The sequence below is a fragment of the Hyperoodon ampullatus genome (assembly GCF_949752795.1).
Source record: "Hyperoodon ampullatus genome assembly, chromosome: 9".
In the NCBI taxonomy this organism is placed as follows: domain Eukaryota; kingdom Metazoa; phylum Chordata; class Mammalia; order Artiodactyla; family Ziphiidae; genus Hyperoodon; species Hyperoodon ampullatus.
Genome location: NC_136922.1, coordinates 67,528,581 through 67,544,110, shown reverse-complemented (window position 1 = coordinate 67,544,110; position 15,530 = coordinate 67,528,581).

Sequence of the window (15,530 nt, the reverse complement as noted above, 5' to 3'; positions counted from 1 at the left end):
ATGTGTTTGAAGTACAGAGACAAAGATCACTTGCAAAGTAGTGAGTATTTACAGTATTTTATTACCACTCTTTGCAAGGCTTGTTTGGAACCTGAGTAACTTTAGCCTAGGGGAAGGAGTAGACCAAGAATACAGTTGCTTGGGTCATCACAGGCCCTGAGGAGATCCCTTGAGCCCTTCAGCAGATGCCCAAGGGAGTCAGCACTTTATTCTTAAGTGTCTTGGTCTTTGAATTCAAACCTTTATGGCACTTGTGAAAGGCTTTTCAGCTGGCTATGATTTCATTCATTTTTGTTCACTCTGATTCCAGTGGCTAAAGGAATTAATATCTTGAAACTGCCAGGATGAGAAATACCAGTGTTTGTTAGCTAGCTTTAAGAATATGTGGAGGGCTTCCCTGGTGGTGCAGTGGTTGAGAATCTGCCTGCCAATGCAGGGGACACGGGTTCGAGCCCTGGTCTGGGAAGATCCCACATGCCACGGAGCAACTAGCCCCGTGAGCCACAATTACTGAGCCTGCGCGTCTGGAGCCTGTGCTCAGCAACAAGAGAGGCCGCGATAGTGAGAGGCCCGCGCACCGCGATGAGGAGTGGACCCCACTTGCCGCAACTAGAGAAAGCCCTCGCACAGAAACGAAGACCCAACACAGCCATAAATAAATAAATAAATAAATAAATAAATAAAAAGCTTTAAAAAAAAAAAAAAAAGAATATGTGGAATTTCAAGTATGCAGAGGGAAAAGCATATGAAGAGGAAGCAAGAGGGCAGCCATCTGCAAGCCAAGGAGAGAGGCCCAGAACAGATCCTTCCCTTATGGTTCTCAGGAAAAGTCAAGCTTTCCAACACCTTGATCTTGAACTTCTAGCCTTCAGAACTGAAAAGAATTGTACCTTAAGAAAGAGGACAAAGCAAAGAGCAGAAATCTGACCACTAAGAGGAGATTACTGAGCATTCATTTCTTCCCAGCTATCCAGTTATCCTAACAAAAGGTGACCAGCTTCAGAAGTGACATCAACATGGCTGAAAAAGCTTTCCCTCATTTGTGTCCTCCACCCCCAGCAATTTGGTATCCATATACAGACAGAAATGACCTGGTGGGAGCTTAGGGATCCAACACCAAGCAACTTTGTAGGAATCACCAAGCAACCTGGTAGGAATCTTTCCTGCACATGCACTGGCTTATAGGCATACAGACTTAGGTCCTGGCTTGGACCCTGCAGTGGCCTGCGAACCAGCTCCAGGCCCTCTCGGCTGCAGTGTGGAAACCCCTGGAAAGTACTATCTTAGACAGACAATCACCCACAGACAAGAGCACCTTTGTGAAAGTCTGGGTTTCCAGTGGAGAATTTTCAGCACATTTTTGGAGCAATAAATGAGTTTAGATGCTTTGAGGAGGAACAGTTTGATTTTATCCTCATTATTCTTCCCTCAAGGTGGCACAGTTCAGGGCCAAGAGAGACCTTCTCAGCCCGTGATTTCTCCTGGAGGGGAAAATGCAAGTGACTGAGTACCCAGCTTCTCCACCTATGTGGGAAGCCACCAGAGAGGCCCATTTCTCTCTTGCCTCATCCAGACTACTGAATCTTGAGCTGCGTGATGAGGGGGTGGGAAGGTGCTAGGAGAATAGTGGATAGGACTCTTGGAGGGCATTAAAGAGTCACAGAGCCTACTAACTCACAGTCCCATCAAGAAGCTAGCCCACATGGCACTGGGGACACCTAACCTGTGGGTCTCCCTGACCAGCCCATGGGAACCAGTAGTGCTCCATGTGCCTCACCCACACACACACCCTGTCGCTTCCTGTCACACTCCTGATAGCATCAAGAGCAAGCTTTGCTTTGGCAGACAGCTAGTGAACATGCAAAAAAAGCCAAACTGAATCTGCAGGCCCAAGGGAGACCACAAATGTGAGCTTTAGCCCCACACTTGGGAAAGCAAAAGGGAGATTGTCAGCACCTAACCTTTTGCATTGCAGACTCAAGAGAAGACATACAAGTTTAAGTATTCTGCCATAAGAGGCGAAGAAGTATGGGGCAGGCTTACCCGTAGCTGATCTGAGGAAGCCTCAGAATCTCTAGCAGGGATGACTGAAGTTACTTCTCTGCTGAAGCAGTTAGTAAAGACTAGAGGAAGCAACTGCTATTTCAGATACAAAGACAACAAAGCAAAACTTAAGAAAACATGACACTACCAAAGGATTATGATAATCTTGCAGTAATTGATCCCAAAGACATGGAGATCTGTGATTTACCTGATAAAGAATGAAAAATAACTGTTTAAGGAAGCTCAGTGAGCTACAAGAATAGACAATTTGATGAAATCAAGAAAATACTTGAATAAAATGAGCAGTTTAACAAAGAAAAATCATAAAGGACCAAACAGAAATTCTGAAGTAGAAAAATACAGTGAATGAAATGAAAAATATAGTAGCATCAGTATCAGAATGTGTCAATCAGAAGAAAGAATCTGTGAGGTAGAAGGTGGGAACTTTGAGATTATTCAGTCAGAGGAAAACAAAAAAGAATGAAAAAGAATAATGAAAGCCTATGTGATCTATGGGATACAATCAAAAGAAACAACTTGAAAATTATTAGAGTTTCAGAAGGAGAAGGGGGCAGACAACTTATTAAAGAAATAATGGCTGAGAACTTCCCGAATCTGAGGGAAAATTTTGGATATCCAAGTTCATAAGGTCACCAAACTCAAAGAGATCCTCTTCAAGACATGCTATAATAAAACTATAAATGACAAAGAGAATCTTAAAAGCAGCAAGAGAAAAGAAGCTTGTAACTTAAAAGGGACCCTCCATACTGTTATTAGCAGATTTCTCAGTGAAAACCTTACAGGCCAGGAGACAGTGGGGCGATATATTCAAAGTGCCGAGAGATAACTGCCAACGAAGAATACTCTGGCAAAGTTCTCCATCAGAAATGAAGGAGAGAGATAAAGACTTGCCCGCACAGACTAAAGCTGAGAGAGTTCACTACCACTAGATCTGCCTTCCAAGAAGTGCTTCCAAGCACAATCTCAAAAGGATGTTTTTGATAAGTTGATTCTAGAGCTCTATTAGAAAATACATGAAAATGTTAAAAGCATATATATCCTTAACCCAACAATTCCACAATAAGTACACACACACACTATCACACACTTATTCATCATATATACATTGCACACATATGCAAAAATATATGTACACATATATCTTTGTGCAAAGATATGTATCTTTGCACTGCAACATTGTGGTAAAAATAGAGTGGAAGCAACCTTAAAATTCATTAGCAAGGAACTAGTTAGATGACATATTTATATGTTAAAACTATATAGCCTATTTAAAAATAAAGTAGGCCCGTACATATTGATTTAGATTCTACATCATTGTAGAACAATCTCAAAATCTATTGTTAAGTAAAAAGCATGTTTCAGAATGGTGTTTGAAGTCAGTTTCTATTTGATTTTTTTAAAAAGGGGTGGGGGGACGGTATGTGTATGTACATGTACACTTGTATAGTCACAGAACATCTCTGGTAGGCTACACGAGATACAGGTAAGAGTGGTGACATTGAAGGACTAGGAGTCAGGAGTAAGAAAGAAACTCACTTTTACTCCATACTATTTTTATTTGACTTTACTATATGCACATATGGTCTTTAAATTTTTCTTGCATTTTTGAGTTCATGTTTATTCAGTGTGTTAGCAGAATTCTATATTTAATCACTGAATTTTGAAATTTTTAAAATTTCATAGTAATAAATGAAATAAAATGATACAAATTCTCCTTCCCACCTGTGGCTCCCATCCCTGTTCTCTCCCACCAGAGGTAAGTTTTATAAGAAACTGAAAATAGTAGTCATTAGTTTGTGCATACACAGGCAAACACAAATATATGTATATATATCTCCTCATCATCATTTTTTACAATGATAGATTACTATTGTATAAATAATTCTGCATGCACTGCTATTTCCAGTTAGTTACATACCTTAGAACCAAAATCACAAGCCAAGAAAACAAACTGGACATTTTTAAAATTAAATACTCTTGAAGGAGGAGACAAGATGGCAGAGTAGAAGGACTTGAGCTCACCTCCTATCACAAAAACACCAAAATCACAACTAACTGGTGAACAACCATAGACAAAAAAACTGGAACCTACCAAAAAAGGTACTCTACATCCAAAGACAAAGCCACAATGAGATGGTAGGAGGGGCACTTTTGTGATATCAAATCCCATACCTGCCAGGTAGGCGACACACACAGGAAAATAATTACATCACAGGGGCTCTCCCACAGGACTGAGAGTTCTGAGCTCCAGCCTGGGGTCTGGCATCAGGAGGAGAAGCTCAAAGAGCATTTCGCTTTGAAGGCCAGCGGGGCTTGAGTGCAGGAGCTCCACAGCACTGAGGGAAACAGAGACTGCACTCTTGGGGAGCACACACACATAAGGTATCATGAGCACTGGGAACCACTGCAAAGTAGTGACTCCATAGGAGCCTGGGCCAGACCTTTCCTATCAATAATGACTCAGGATGTAAATAGATTAAATTCCTCAAACAAAAGGCAGAGTGGATGGATGGGTAAAAAACAAGACCCAATCATATGTTGCCTACAAGAGACTCACTCCAGCTTTAAGGTCATACATAGGCTCAAAGTGAAGGGATGGAAAAAGATATTCCATGTAAGTGGAAACCAAAAAGAGCAGGGGTAACTACGCTTATATTAGACAAAATAGACTTTAAGCCAAAATTGTAGCAGGAGACAAAGAAGGTCACTATATAATGATAAAGAGGTCAATTCAAGAGAATATAACAATCATGTGTATCCAACATTGGAACACCCAAATATATTAAGAAAATACTAATAGATTTGACTAGAGAAATAGACAACAATAAATAATAGTTGGGGACTTCCAGTATCCCACTTTCAACAATGGGTAGTTCATTCAGACAGAAAATCAATAAGGAAATGTACTTGAACTATACTTTGGACAAAATTTATGTAACACAAATACAGAACATTCTATCCAAAAGCAGAATACACATTCTTCTCAAGTGCATACAGAACATTCTCCAAGATAGAGTTCATATCACAAAGTCTTAGAAACTTTAAGAAGATTGAGATAATACCAAATAGCTTTTCTGACCAAAATGGTATGACCTAGAAATCAATAACGAGGGGAAAACTGGAAAATTCACAAATATGTGGAAATTAAACAACATGCTTCTGAACAACCAGTGGGTTAAAGAAGAAATTAAACCTTTAGCTAGACTAAGAAAAAAAAAATCAGACATGAAAATGATATTACAACTGATACCACAGAAATACAAAGGATAATTTTAGACTACCATGAACAATTATACACCAACAAATTGGATAACCTATAAGAAATGGATAAATTCCTAGAAACACACAACCTACCAAGACTGAATAAGGAAGAAATGGAGAATCTAAACAGACGAATACTGAGTAAGGAGATTGAATTAGTAATCAAAACTCTAACAAAGAAAAGCCTAGGACCAGATGGTTTCCCTAATGAAATCTACCAAACATTTAAAGAAAAAATAATGTCACTCCTCCTCACACCCTTCCATAGAATTGAAGAACAGGGAACATTTCCAAACTCATTCTACGAGGCAGCATTACAGAGAAAACTAAAGGCCACTATTGTGATGAATATAAATGCAAAAATTCTCAAAAAATTATTAACAAACCAAATTAATAGCACATTGAAAGGATCATACCATGATCAAGTGGGATTTATCCCAGGGGTTCAAGGATGGTTCAACATCCATGAATCAATCAATGTGATATACCATATTAACAAACTGAAGAATGAAAACCACAGGATTATCTCAATAGATACAGACAAATTTCAAAATCACTTCATGATAAAAACTCAAATACAGAGTATAGAAGGAACATACCTCAACATATTAAGGCCATATATGACAAATCCACAGCCAACATCATATTCAATATGAAAAGCTAAGATCAGGAGCAAGACAAAGATGCTCACTCTCACCACTTTTGCTCAACGTAGTACTGGAAGTCCTAGCCACAGTAATCAAACAAGAAAAATAATCAGAAGGAATCCAAATTGAAAAGAAGTTAAACTGTCACTGTTTGTAGATTGCACATGACATGATACTATATATAGAAAATCCTAAAGACATCAAAAAACTTAAAACTAATAATTACAGTAAAGTTTTAGAATATAAAATTAATATACAGAAATCTGTTGCATTTCTATACACTAGTAAACAATAGAGAAAAGAAATTAAGAAAACAATCCCGTTTATAATTGCATCAAAAAGAAAACAACATCCAGGAATAAATCTAACCAAGAAGGTAAAAGACTTGGAAAACCATAAAACATTGATGAAACAAATTGAAGATGACACAAATGGATTGGAAGAATTAATGTTGTTAAAATGATTATACTACCCAAGGCAATCTACAGATTCAATGTAATCCTTATCAGAATAACAATGGCATTTTTCACAGAACTAGAACAAGTAATTCTAAAATTTGTATGGAAACACAAAGACCCCAAATAGCTAAAACAATCTTAAAGAAGAACAAAACTAGAGGCATAAGACTCCCTAATTTCCAATTATACTACAAAGCTACAGTGATCAAAAGAGCATAGAAAAAAAACCGTACAGATCAATGGAATAGAGAGCCCAGAAACAAACCCAGGCTTACATGGCCAATTAATCTATGACAAAGGAGGCAAGAATATACAATGGGGTAAAGACAGCCTCTTCAATAAATGGTGTTGGAAAACCTGCACAGCTACATGCAAAAGAATGAAACTGGACTACTCACACCATATACAAAAATAAACTCAAAATAGATTAAAGAATTACATGTAAGACCTGAAACCATAAAACCATTACAAGAAAACATTGGCAGTACACTCTTTGACATTGGTCTTAGCAATATTTTTTTTTGGATCTGTCTCCATCAAGAGAAACAAAAGCAAAAATAACTAAATGGGACTACATCAAAGTAAAAAGCTTTTGCACAGCAAAGGAAACTATCAACAAAACAAAAAGGCAGGGACTTCCCTGGTGGCACAGTGGTTCAGAATCTACCTGCCAATGCAGGGGACATGGATCCGAGCCCTGGTTCAGGAAGATCCCACATGCTGCGGAGCAACTAAGCCCATGCGCCACAACTACTGAGGCTGCTCTCTAGAGCCTGCGAACCACAACTACTGAAGCCCGCACACCTAGAGCCTGTGCTCCACAACGAGAAGCCACTGCACTGAGAAGCCCACGCACCGCAACGAAGAGTAGCCCCCGCTCACTGCAACTAGAGAAAGCCTGCGTGCAGCAACGAGACCCAATGCAGCCATAATTAATTAATTAATTAATTAATTATTTTAAAAGGCAGTCTACCAAATGGGAGAAGATATTTGCAGACAATGTATCTGATAAAAAGTTAATATCCAAAATATACAAAGAAATCATACAACTCAACATTTAAAAAAAAACCAATTAAAAAAATGGGCAGAGGAACTGAACATTTTTTCCAAAGATGACATACAGATGGCCAACAGACACATGAAAAGATGTTCAACATCACTAATCATCAGGGAAATGCAAATCAAAACCACAGTGAGGGTTGAGAGATTGGGAAGATAGCTGAAGAGTAAGATGCGGAGATCACCTTCCTCCCCACAGATACACCAGAAATACATCTACACGTGGAACAACTCCTACAGAACACCTACTGAACACTGGCAGAAGACCTCAGACCTCCCAAAAGGCAAGAAACTCCCCCACGTACCTGGGTAGGGCAAAAGAAAAAAGAATAAACAGAGACAAAAGAATAGGGACGAGACCTGCACCAGTGGGAGGGAGCTGTGAAGGAGGAAAAGTTTCCACACACGGAGACTGTGGGTGGCAGAGGGGGAAGCTTCGGAGCCGTGGAGGAGAGCACAGCAACAGGGGTGCGGAGGGCAAAGAGGAGAGATTCCCGCACAGAGGATCGGTGCCGACCGGCACTCACCAGCCCGAGAGGCTTGTCTGCTCACCCACCGGAGTGGGCGGGGCTGGGAGCTGAGGCTTGGACTTTGGTCGGATCGCAGGGAGAGGACTGGGGTTGGTGGCGTGAACACAGCCTGCAGGGGGTTAGTGCACCACGGCTAGCCAGGAGGGAGTCCAGGGAAAAGTCTGGACTTGCCGAAGAGGCAAGAGACTTTTTCTTCCCTCTTTGTTTCCTGGTGCGCAAGAAGAGGGGATTAAGATCACTACTTAAAGGAGCTCCAGAGACAGCACGAGCCGCGGCTAAAAGCATGGACCCCAGAGACGGGCATAAGATGCTAAGGCTGCTGCTGCCTCCACCAAGAAGCCTGTGTGCGAGCACAGGTCACTATCCACACCTCTCTTCCGGGGAGCCTGTGCAGCCCCCCACTGCCTGGGTCCCGGGATCCAGGGACAACTTCCCAGGGAAAATGAACGGCATGCCTCAGGCTGGTGCAACGTCCCGCCAGCCTCTGCCGCCGCAGGCTCGGCCCCCATCCGCATCCCTCCCTCCCCCCGGCCTGAGTGAGCCAGAGTCCCCGAAACAGCTGCTCCTTTAACCCCATCCTGTCTGAGTGAAGAACAGATGCCCTTCGGCGACCTACACACAGAGACAGGGCCAAATCCAAAGCTGAGCCCCCAGAGTGGTGCGAACAAAGAAGAGAAAGAGAAATCTCTCCCAGCAGCCTCAGAAGCAGCGGATTAAATCTCCACAATCAACGTGATGTACCCTGCATCTGTGGAATACCTGATTAGACAACGAATCATCCCAAATTGAGGAGGTGGACTTTGAGAGCAAGATTTACTATTTTTTCCCTTTTTCCTCTTTTTGTGAGTGTGTATGTGTATGCTTCTATGTGAGATTTCGTCTGTATAGCTTTGCTGTCACCATTTGTCCTAGGGTTCTATCTGTCCGTTTTTTTTTTCTTAAAAAATTTTTTTTTCTTAATAATTATTTTTTATTTTAATAACTATTTTATTTTATCTTACTTTATTTTATTTTATCCTCTTTCTTTTCTTCCTTCCTTCCCTCCTTCCTTTCTTCCTTCCTTTCCTTCTTTCTTTCTTTTTCTTCTTTTCCTCCATTTTATTCTGAGCCGTGTGGATGAAAGGCTCTTGGTGCTGCAGCCAGGAGTCAGTGCTGTGCCTCTGAGGTGGGAGAGCCAACTTCAGGACACTGGTCCACAAGAGACCTCCCAGGTCCACATATTATCAAACGGCAAAAATCTCCCAGATATCTCCATCTCAACACCAGCACCCAGCTTCATACAACGACCAGCAAGCTACAGTGCTGGATACCCTATGCCAAACAACTAGCAAGAGAGAAACACAACCCCACCCATTAGCAGAGAGGCTGCCTAAAATCATAAGTCCACAGACACCCCAAAACACACCACCAGACATGGACGTGCCCACCAGAAAGACAAGATCCAGCCTCATCCACCAGAACACAGGCACTAGTCCCCTCCACCAGGAAGCCTACACAACCCATTGACACAACTTTAGCCACTGGGGACAGACACCAAAAACAACGAGAACTACGAACCTGCAGCCTTCAAAAAGGAGACCCCAAACACAGTAAGATAAGCAAAATGAGAAGACAGAAAAACACACAGCAGATGAAGGGGCAAGATAAAAACCCACCAGACCTAACAAATGAAGAGGAAATAGGCAGTCTACCTGAAAAAGGAATTCAGAATAATGACAGTAAAGATGATCCAAAATCTTGGAAATGGAATAGAGAAAATGCAAGAAACATTTAACAAGGACCTAGAAGAACTAAAGATGAAACAAGCAATGATGAAGAACACAATAAATGAAATTTAAAATACTCTAGATGGGATCAATAGCAGAATAACTGAGGCAGAAGAACGGATAAGTGACGTGAAAGATAAAATAGTGGAAATAACTACTGCAGAGCAGAATAAAGAAAAAAGAATGAAAACAACTCAGCACAGTCTCAGAGACCTCTGGAACAACATTAAACGCACCAACATTCGAATTATAGGGGTTCCAGAAGAAGAAGAGAAAAAGAAAGGGACTGAGAAAATATTTGAAGAGATTATAGTTGAAAACTTCCCTAATATGGGAAAGGAAATAGTTAATCAAGTCCAGGAAGCACAGAGAGTCCCATACAGGATAAATCCAAGGAGAAACACGCCAAGACACATATTAATCAAACTGTCAAAAATTAAACACAAAGAAAACATATTAAAAGCAGCAAGGGAAAAACAACAAATAACACACAAGGGAATCCCCATAAGGTTAAGAGCTGATCTTTCAGCAGAAACTCTGCAAGCCAGAAGGGACTGGCAGGACATATTTAAAGTGATGAAGGAGAAAAACCTACAACCAAGATCACTCTACCCAGCAAGGATCTCATTCAGATTTCATGGAGAAATTCAAACCTTTACAGACAAGCAAAAGCTGAGGGAGTTCAGCACCACCAAACCAGCTTTACAACAATTGCTAAAGGACCTTCTCTAGGCAAGAAACACAAGAGAAGAAAAAGACCTACAAAAACAAACCAAAAACAATTAAGAAAATGGGAATAGAAACATACATATCGATAATTACCTTAAATGTAAATGGATTAAATGCTCCAACCAAAAGACAGACTGGCTGAATGGATACAAAAACAAGACCCATATATTTGCTGTCTACAAGAGACCCACTTCACACCTAGAGATACATACAGACTGAAACTGAGGGGATGCAAAAAGATATACCATGCAAATGGCAACCAAAAGAAAGCTGGAGTAGCAATTCTCAAATCAGACAAAACAGACTTTAAAATAACGACTACTAGAAGAGATAAAGAAGGACACAACATAACACTCAACGGATCGATCCAAGAAGAAGATATAACAATTGTAAATATTTATGCACCCAACATAGGAGCACCTCAATACATAAGGCAAATACTAACAGCCAGAAAAGGGGAAATCGACAGTAACACACTCATAGTATGGGACTTGAACACCCCACTTTCACCAATGGACAGATCATCCAAAATGCATATAAATAAGGAAACACAAGCTTTAAATGATACATTAAACAAGATGGACTTAATTGATATTTATAGGACATTCCATCCAAAAACAACAGAATACACAGTTTTCTCAAGTGTGCATGGAACATTCTCCAGGATAGATCATATCTTGGGTCACAAATCAAGCCTTGGTAAATTTAAGAAAATTGAAATTGTATCAAGTATCTTTTCTGACAACAATGCTATGAGACTTGATACCAATTACAGGAAAAGATCTGTAAAAAATACAAACATGGAAGCTAAACAATACACTACTTAATAACGAAGTGATCACTGAAGAAATCAAAGAGGAAATTAAAAAATACCTAGAAACAAATGACAATGCAGACACGGCGACCCAAAACCTATGGGATGCAGCAAAAGCAGTTCCAACAGGGAAGATTATAGCAATACAATCCTACCTTAAGAAACAGGAAACATGTTGAATAAACAACTTAACCTTGCACCTAAAGCAATTAGAGAAAGAAGAACAATAAAACCCCAAAGTTAGCAGAAGGAAAGAAATCATAAAGATGAGATCAGAAATAAATGAAAAATAAATGAAGGAAACGACAGCAAAGATCAATAAAACTAAAAGCTGGTTCTTTGAGAAGATAAACAAAATTGATAAACCATTAGCCAGACTCATCAAGAAAAAAAAGGGAGAAGACTCAAGTCAATAGAATTAGAAATGAAAAAGGAGAAGTAACAACTGACACTGCAGAAATACAAAAGATCATGAGAGATTACTACAAGCAACTCTATGCCAATAAAATGGACAACCTGGAAGAAATGGACAAATTCTTAGAAAAGCACAACCTGCCAAGACTGAATCAGGGAGAAATAGAAAATATGAACACACCAGTCACAAGCACTGAAATTGAAACTGTGATTAAAAATCTTCCAACAAACAAAAGCCCAGGACCAGATGGCTTCACAGGCGAATTCCATCAAACATTTAGAGAAGAGCTAACACCTATCCTTCTCAAACTCTTCCAAAATATAGCAGAGGGAGGAACACTCCCAAACTCATTCTATGAGGCCACCATCACCCTGATACCAAAAGCAGACAAGGATGTCACAAAGACAGAATACTACAGGCCCATATCACTGATGAACATAGATGCAAAAATCCTCACCAAAATACTAGCCAACAGAATCCAACAGCACATTAAGAGGATCATACGCCATGATCAAGTGGGGTTCATTCCAGGAATGCAAGGATGCTTCAATATACGCAAATCAATCAATGTGATACACCATATTAACAAATTGAAGGAGAAAAACCATATGATCATCTCAATAGATGCAGAGAGTGCTTTCGACAAAATTCAACACCCATTTATGATAAAAACCCTGCAGAAAGTAGGCATAGAGGGAACTTTCCTCAGCATAATGAAGGTCATATATGACAAACCCACAGCCAACATCATCCTCAATGGTGAAAAACTGAACGCATTTCCATTAAGATCAGGAATAAGACAAGGTTGCCCACTCTCACCACTCTTATTCAACATAGTTTTTGAAGTTTTAGCCACAGCAATCAGAGAAAAAAAGGAAATAAAAGGAATCCAAATCGGAAAAGAAGAAGTAAAGCTGTCACTTTTTACAGATGACATGATACTATACATAGAGAATCCTAAAGATGCTACCAGAAAACTACTAGAGCTAATCAATGAATTTGGTAAAGTAGCAGGATACAAAATTAATGCACAGAAATCTCTTGCATTCCTGTACACTAATGATGAAAACTCTGAAAGTGAGACCAAGAAAACACTCCCATTTACCATGGCAACAAAAAGAATAAAATATCTAGGGATAAACCTACCTAAGGAGACAAAAGATCTGTATGCAGAAAATTATAAGACACTGATGGAAGAAATTAAAGATGATACAAATAGATGGAGAGATATACCATGTTCTTGGATTGGAAGAATCAACATTGTGAAAATGACTCTACTACCCAAAGCAATCTACAGATTCAATGCAATCCCTATCAAACTACCACTGGCATTTTTCACAGAACTAGAACAAAACATTTCACAATTTCTATGGAAACACAAAAGACCACGAATAGCCAAAGCAATCTTGAGAACGAAAAATGGAGCTGGAGGAATCAGGCTCCCAGACTTCACTATGCTACAAAGCTACAGTAATCAAGACAGTATGGTACTGGCACAAAAACAGAAATATAGATCAATGGAACAGGATAGAAAGCCCAGAGATACACCCATGCACATATGGTCACCTTATCTTTGATAAAGGAGGCAGGAATGTACAGTGGAGAAAGGACAGCCTCTTCAATAAATGGTGCTGGAAAAACTGGACAGGTACATGTAAAAGTATGAGATTAGATCACTCCCTAACACCATCCACAAAAGTAAGCTCAAAATGGATTAAAGACCTAAATGTAAGGCCAGAAATGATCAAACTCTTAGAGGAAAACATAGGCAAAACACTCTATGACATAAATCACAGCAAGATCCTTTTTGACCCACCTCCCAGAGCAATGGAAATAAAAACAAAAATAAACAAATGGGACCTACTGAAACTTCAAAGCTTTTGCACAGCAAAGGAAACCATAAACAAGACCAAAAGACAGCCCTCAGAATGGGAGAAAATATTTGCAAATGAAGCAACTGACAAAGGATTAATCTCCAAATTCTTACAGCAGCTCATGCAGCTCAATAACAAAAAAACAAACAACCCAATCCAAAAATGGGCAGAAGACCCAAATAGACATTTCTCCAAAGAAGATATACAGACTGCCAACAAACACATGAAAGAATTCTCAACATCATTAATCATTAGAGAAATGCAAATCATAACTACAATGAGATATCATCTCACACCAGTCACAATGGCCATCATCAAAAAATCTAGAAACAATAAATGCTGGAGAGGGTGTGGAGGAAAGGGAACACTCTTGCACTGCTGGTGGGAATGTGAATTGGTACAGCATGGAAAAGGGAACACTCTTGCACTGCTGGTGGGAATGTGAATTGGTACAGCCACTATGGAGAACAGTATGGAGGTTCCTTAAAAAACTGCAAGTAGAACTACCATATGACCCAGTATTCCCACTACTGGGCATACACCCCGAAAAAAACATAATTCAAAAAGAGTCATGTAACACATGTTCATTGCAGCTCTTTTTACAATAGCCAGGAGATGGAAACAACCTAAGTGTCCATCATCGGATGAATGGATAAAGAAGATGTGGCACATATATACAATGGAATATTACTCAGCCATAAAAAGAAACGAAATTGAGCTATTTGTAATGAGGTGGATGGACCTAGAGTCTGTCATACAGAGTGAAGTAAGTCAGAAAGAGAAAGACAAATACCGTATGCTAACACATATATATGGCATTTAAGAAAAAAAGTGTCATGAAGAACCTAGGGGTAAGACAGGAATAAAGACACAGACCTACTAGAGAATGGACTTGAGGATATGGGGAGGGGGAAGGGTAAGCTGTGACAAAGCGAGAGAGTGGCATGGACATATATACACTACCAAACGTAAAATAGATAGCTAGTGGGAAGCAGCAGCATAGCACAGGGAGATCAGCTCGGTGCTTTGTGACCACCTAGAGGCGTGGGATAGGGAGGGTGGGAGACGCAAGAGGGAAGAGAGATGGGAACATATGTATATGTATAACTGATTCACTTTGTTACAAAGCAGAAACTAGCACACCATTGTAAAGCAATTATACTCCAATAAAGATGTAAAAAAAAAAAACACAAAAAAAAAACCCAGTGAGGGCTTCCCTGGTGGCGCAGTGGTTGAGAGTTCGCCTGCCGATGCAGGGGACACGGGTTCGTGCCCCGGTCTGGGAGGATCCCACATGCCGCGGAGCGGCTTGGCCCATGAGCCATGGCCATTGAGCCTGCGTGTCCGGAGCCTGTGCTCCGCAACGGGAGAGGCCACAACAGTGAGAGGCCCACATACCGCAAAAAAAAAAAAAAAAAAAAAAAAAAAAAAAAAAACCCAGTGAGATAAAGCCTCAAACCTGTCAGAATGGCTAGTATGAAAAAGACAAAAAATAACAAGCAGTGTCAAGGACGTACAGAAAAGGGAACCCTCGTGTACTGTTGGTGGGATTGTAAATTGATGTAGCCACTATGGAAAACAGTATGGAGTTCTCTCAAAAAAATTAAAAATAGAGCTGCCATATGATCCAGCAATATCACTTCTGGGTATTTTCCCAAAGAAAACAAAAACATTAATTTGAAAAGATATATGCACCCAATGTTCATTGCAGCATTATTTACAATAGCCAAGATATGGAAGCAACGTAAGTGTCCATCAATAAATGAATGGATAAAGAAAATGTGGTATATATGTGCAATAGAATGTTATCCAGCCTTGGAATAAAGGAAATCTGACCATTTACAACAACATGGATGGAACTGGAGGGTATTATGCTAAGTGAAATAAGTCAGACAGACAAAGACACATATACT